Here is a 6,682-nt window from a genome sequence, read left to right on the forward strand (position 1 = left end):
ATCCAAGGTGCCGCGGTTCTCAGTTCGAGAACCCCTGTTTAGCTCATTGCATGTCTATGATGGCTCAAAGCGTTAGTAATTCTTCATTCCTGAAGAAATCAATCATGGAACTGGTGAAGCATGATTCCAAAAGTCAAAAGTGATGTTATGGTTGAAAATATAACTTTCTTTTTCAGACGAAACATTTTCCAAGCGGTTAATTTTATATCTGCTTTATCTTCAAAAAGCTGCGAGTATTTTTCAACCATCTTCCACGGCTGACTCAAGTTGTTCGAGTCCTGAAGACGCACCAAAAGCTTGCGCAGCTTATTACCTTCTATTTGAACTTTGTCAGCTGAAAGAATGATAGCAGCATATAATACAACGCTTTCAATTGTGTAAAACACACCACAAATAACGTATTTTATTTCTTGTTGGTTTTTTGAGTACTGAATGTATAACGTCAAGGCTCTAAAAAATTCTATAAAGCATCTGGTAAGGCATAACATCACAACTAAGGATTGTGTTTTCTCGACGTGGACTATTATTTTGACAAACTGATGGTAATACTTCAGAATATCTCCGTTTTCAACTTTAGTGAAAATTGCGATTAATTTTTCCCCGATACGGCTCAGTATGTAGCAGTAAAATATGAAGAAACATCCAGACGCAAACGGTATGCACCAGTTCACGTACTGTTGCAAAAGCAACATGAAAAAGTACAAAACCCAGTACAGTTCCTCCGGTTCGATATTTCCCCAGAACACAAAGCAGCTGTCTCCCCAATGCGTCGAAACTGCTGCCCATATTAGGGCCGGGACGATGGTAATGATCGTTATTAGCCATGGGGATAGTTTAATCAAGAACCTCAGTGGAGCGCTGCGTTTCAATTTCAGATGAAAATTCATTTTGTTTAGGGACTTAATCATCTGTTCCATGTTCATCCTGTGCCAGGAGAGTGCCCACCACATTGCAAGAGTCAAACTTTTGGTCAGGATTGTAAAAATCTGCAAAGAGTACAATACGTCCGTCAAACACCAAAAATTCGTAATAGTGCTAATTAACCACATGACATGAAACAAGGCAGCTAAGAATCTAAACAGCCATTTTCTAGATTTTTTTTCTTCATCTGAAAAGATTCCATTAATATAAAATAAAACGAGAGCAGAATTTATAAAATCTTTCGAAGGCTTTTTAAACACTAACTTCATTTTATAAGCGAGTATTCTGTACAACCTTAAGCGCAAAGAATGAATTTCGTTGTAAGTCCTGATCTCCTACCACATCAGCTCATAGCTGGCTAAAATGTCAGTAATCAAATACTCAATCAAATATTTGAGATTTTGAGAGCAAAAGCGGTATAAATCAATAAAACAAGATGAGTTATTCAATAATTTAGTAGCTTCTTTGCATAGAACACTACTGCTGTTCCGTTTTACGATTACAGTCCATCGGCAAATGGTTGTACCTATACTCACACCAGTTAGAATCAGGTCAAAACTGTTTCCTGATAGTGTCAATACGAATTATTCAAAAAAGACCTACATCACTTTTGCCCTCAACGGCTCATTTCATAACGAGTCCTAATGGAAGAAACAGATGAAAGGACGCAATGGATTTTTGTGCGGTAAAAGGCGATTAATGGGTTGTATATAAACGCTTATTGTGAAAAGTAAGTGCAAGTAGTGGAAACATGTTTTTTCCAATGTTTTTCCTACCATTGCATAAAAGAAAATTCATATCGCCAATTCTTCTTCCTCATAAAAGAAAATTCGTCCTTTTACAAACATGTTTCTTGATTCTTCAGACAAGACACAAAGAGCAAAGAAAAGATTATTATTCTTTTATCACTTACTAGTTTCAAAATTGAATTGAACTAGGAAGATATCCGAATTGTGTTAGCCGAAAATATTAAAGCCAGAACCAAAATTTAAAATAAAAAAGAAAGACATTTATTTCTGACAAATTAAATTTTTCACAATCATGGATGGTTGCCAGGTTTTGTTTTGTTTTTCTTTGGGGCGGGGGGGGGGATCTTTTTTGCTTTCTTTTTGAATTTCTAAGTTCTGTCTTTCATAATAGCCTCGGTGGGAGGTCATCGTGATGATCTCTCAATTTTTTCTTATTCGGCAAACTTGGAAATCGTATTATAATTGCTTCATGTATTTGTTCATTAGATGTAAATATTTGTGCATATTCATATTTTGTCATTCGGTAAAATTCGGAGTTTCATTCGGTGAATAGAGGGGAACACCTCCCAAAAACTTTATTTGAGGGTGCCCCGTGTGCAGTTGATTACTGCGGGTTCTTAAGAACTATAATTTTGCATAAATTTCAATACCTTTTCATATGTATAAGTATAATTAAGTTTGAAAAGAACATTCATAAATCGTAACATTTTAAATGCTACAAATTAATACGTGACTCACTAAAAATAAATTATCTATGCTGTGAGAAATGAGCGCAAATGTCTTATTAAAATACAATAAATGCAATTAAAAAATTGAAGTATTAAAAAAACTTGAAGAAAAATGAGAATAAAAACCACCCTAAAGGAATTCCTTCAATGAAGGTGGGGAGGATTTCCCACTACATTTTAAGAATTAAATAAAGGAAGGTAGAAGTGAGAGAGGGAAACCCCAAAACCTAATCTTTCTTTTTTTATGTCCCTAAGGTAGATTGAATTTGCGTTTTTTGGTACTTCGATTTCAAAAATTATCCATGGATCCCAGAAAGCACAAACCTCATTTTTCAATCATTGCGAAAGATAGCCTGCAATCGCATTTTTTAGACTACAATTTTGAAAAATTCGCAAAAGAAGGCCCCTGAACCACCTCCTATCCTCTTTAACATCACCAAAGACAGTTCGAAATTTCATTAAAAAGGCAATTTCAGAGACAAATTCGACAAATATTTGAAGGGGGCATCCCAGATCTCTAATCCCTCAGGATCATAAAATTTGTTTAAGTATTTTTAGGACATCGATTTTGAAAACTTTTGCGGGTGTCCACGCCCATTTCCTCCTCCTTTTTTTAAAACTTCAATTTCGAAAAAATGATAGTTCCAAAAACATTTCTACCCTATATACCACCAAAGGTGGCCTAAAACCACGTTCTCGTTAAATGTTTTCTAATGCTTGGACTTAAATTTTGAGCACAAAATCTGAATTATTGGGAGTGATTAAGTAGTGAAAACTGAATTTTCTTCAATGGTTAAAATACACTATGTCACAAAAAAATGTATACATCAAGAATCAATTCAGCTACAACCAACACACACGGCAGGAATCTAGTTTGGTAACAAATGATTTAAATTTCGCCCCCAGTGACGAAAGGGTAAGCGCATACAAGATGCGCAGATAGGTACAATTGAAAGTATGAAAGCTTGTGTCAAACATGGAGGTAGGAGTTATTCCTACATCCATGGTGTCAAAGGGCACTTCAAACGAAACTGTCGAATTGTAAGGACGCTATTGTGACTTAGGACGACCTTTTAGAGGTATAGGAATAATTGTTGAACTTTTTAAAGGGGCGTAAAGTAGGTTTCAGAGAAGCAGGTTGGTTGTACGCGCGTATCTGCTGCCACTTCGGTCGGAGCAATATGGTATTAGTTTAGTGTAGGTAAAAATAAATGAATCACTACATTGCGGTTTATTAAAGCATTCTAGAGACAAAAATGAGCGCGAAGATCACACATCATGAGAGCGATAGTACCGGCGTCCATTGCAATGGATTGGACTTTCGATGCACTTGATTAGCTGGGTTGTGACTGACAGGAGTCATGTTATCTTCAACGATGAATCCCGATTTATTCCCAATGGTCATAGGTAACCTATTTCACTCCATACCACGCCGTGTTTTGTCCTTTATAGCTGCTAGAGGAGGCTACACAACTTACGGTTTTGCAACCTTTATTGAGTCATAACTTTTTAATAAAACAATATTTTCTTCTAAATCTGTAATCATTTCCTTATCTTGTCATAGGTCACATCCATTTTACGTTTCGTGAAGATCGCTCATTTCCTTCTGGGATTTTTTTTTTTTTTTTTTTTTTTTTTTTGTGATTTGTGACAGTGTATTTCAACTTCGGAACACAATTCAGTTTGCGCGACTTAATCACGCCCAATGATTCTGATTTTGAGCTGAAAATTTAAATATAGGTCAAAGCAATAGAAAAAAATCTAATGAGATTGAAAAATAACGGTAAAAAAATAGTTGTTCGTTACTCCAAAGTCGAAAGCGATCTCTATCGGCATTTTTTAAACTATATCTTCAAATTTATTTTCAAGAAAATACTGATAAAAAGAATCATTTTCGCGAAAACCGAAACGAATCGACCAATTTTTCGTTTTTTATGATCACTTGAAATTTTGGACCCTAAACTTTAATGGCGCCTACCTCCCTCGGCAGACGTTTGAGATCCTTATTTTTACCATTATATTTTCCAGGGGTGATTGTGACTCCATGAAAAAATACCTGAACTTTTTTTTTCCAAGAAAAAGTGTTTTGATGGGCATATATATATATATATATTACGTGTATGTACACATTATATTATGTATATAAATAATTTATATACATAATTATTTGTTGGGGCTAAAACTCGAAGCCTTAATTGGACTTAATACGTCCATGTGCATGGTGGGAGTTAAATTCTTTTAATTTTTCTCATTTCTTGAAATGTTTCAAAGATTCTTCTTATCTAGCCTTTATTCCCTCCCCCAACCCAGCTGTTCTTCGATAATTACCATAGAGTTTACAAAATATGACCGTAGCTGACGCTTTATACCAAACAAAACTTCTTCAATTTGGACTTTTGGTGTTTCATTAAACATTGCCCTAAGTTTTACAAAAGTGGGTTTTTCTGAAAATATAGATGTTCCGGTATTTTCGAAGATGAAGATACCGGAAATCAAGATGAAAATACCGGAAATCCGGTAAAATACCGGAACACAATCACCCCTGATTTTCTGTCCGGAAATGTACTATCACCGCTTAAAGATTTGCCCAAGAGTTCAGAAACACCCTGTATGACGAAATTATTTTATAATTTGTCTTTTTATTCTCTATTTACATGCTATGTGAAAGTTCAATCATGCCTTCTTGGATGATAAAAAACACCAAAAAGAATGACTACCATACGTTTTTCCACCGACTCAAAAAACTGGTTTCATGTAAAACACAAAAGGGACTAACAAGAGCGTATATAAGGAAAGGGTTGAGCCCCCCCCCCCCCCCCCCCCCCTTCAAAAAAAAAATCTGGAAAAAAAATTAAATAAAAGTAGTTTTTTTTTTTTGGTTTTAAGTTGCTCACAAATAACTTCCAAAATTTGAGATACATAAAAAGAATATGATAGTGATAATAATAATTATAATACGTTAGGGTCAAAGATGTCCGAACTGGGTGACGCAGTAAGGAGGGGGGGGGGGGGTACCGCTTCATGGTAACAATAGGGGAGACTGCGGATACTTGATTCCCACTTTCAATACCCCAATTTTTTCCTCTGCTGGAAATTACCAGTTCTTTTTTAAAAAAAGTACATGAACAAAGGTAACTTTTTTCCTCTATCTGACAGTATTTTTACTTCCTTTTACAAAAAAGTATTGTATTCGCGAAAAAAACTTTCACGCAAAATTCGTCTTTAATTTCCTTTTTGCTCACCCCCGAATTAATGTTGAGTTTTTTTTTTTTTTTTTTCAAACCGACCACACGCGGATAAGTTCCTAAGAACGTATAAACACTCGAAATATCCATTTTGACATTCTCCGAGTTAATTACAACGACTTTTCTTGTGACGTCCGCATGCACGTATGTATGTCGCATAACTCAAGAACGGTATATCCTAGAAAGTTGAAATTTGGTACGTAGACTCCTAGTGGGGTCTAGTTGTGCACCTCCCCTTTTGGTTGCATTCGGGTGTTTCTAAAGGGGTATTTTGCCCCTTTTGTGGGGAAATCATTGTTAATTTCGATGGATACTCAAGGTGGTGTTATAATTTGGCGAACACCTGGCGATATATCGCCAGTCTTTTGGTCGCCAAGTTTTGTCGCCAACTTGGTGACAAATTTGGCAATTTGTTTTTTTTAATCTGGTTTCAATTTGGTCACTTGCGGTGATATTTAGAGAGTAGACTATTGAATCACATTAAAATTGCCAATAATGGGAAAATGACATTAAATTGGAGTAAAAGGAAGTCATGTGATGCACACATCAGCTTGTTCTTAGTTGAAATCAAACAGATAGTTTTGGTAAAATAATTTTTTGCAAAAATTTCATAAAGGGATCATGTATGTCCTAATCAAGGGATACATGATCCCTTTATGGGGGATACTTGATCCCACTGAGAAAATACATAGACTTAGCATTAGATCGGCAATTTATTTATGGCTTTTAGTTTTCTACATAACGTTTCTATAAATAACACCATTTCTAATTTTTCTTAATTAGATTATAATAATATGAATACAAAATAACATAGTTTCAAATTTCACTGGACATTTGTAAAATGAGCTCATGTGTGCATGACTTCCTTTTACACTAATTTAATGTTATTTCCCCATTATTGGCAATTTTAATGTGATTTAATAGTTACCTCTCTAAATATCACCAACAGTGGACAAATTGAAACCAGATTATAAAAACAAGCTGAGGTGTGCATCACACGACTTCCTTTTACACCAATTTAATGTTTTATTTCTCCCCA

The sequence above is a fragment of the Uloborus diversus genome, chromosome 7 (assembly GCF_026930045.1).
Source record: "Uloborus diversus isolate 005 chromosome 7, Udiv.v.3.1, whole genome shotgun sequence".
In the NCBI taxonomy this organism is placed as follows: Eukaryota; Metazoa; Arthropoda; class Arachnida; order Araneae; family Uloboridae; genus Uloborus; species Uloborus diversus.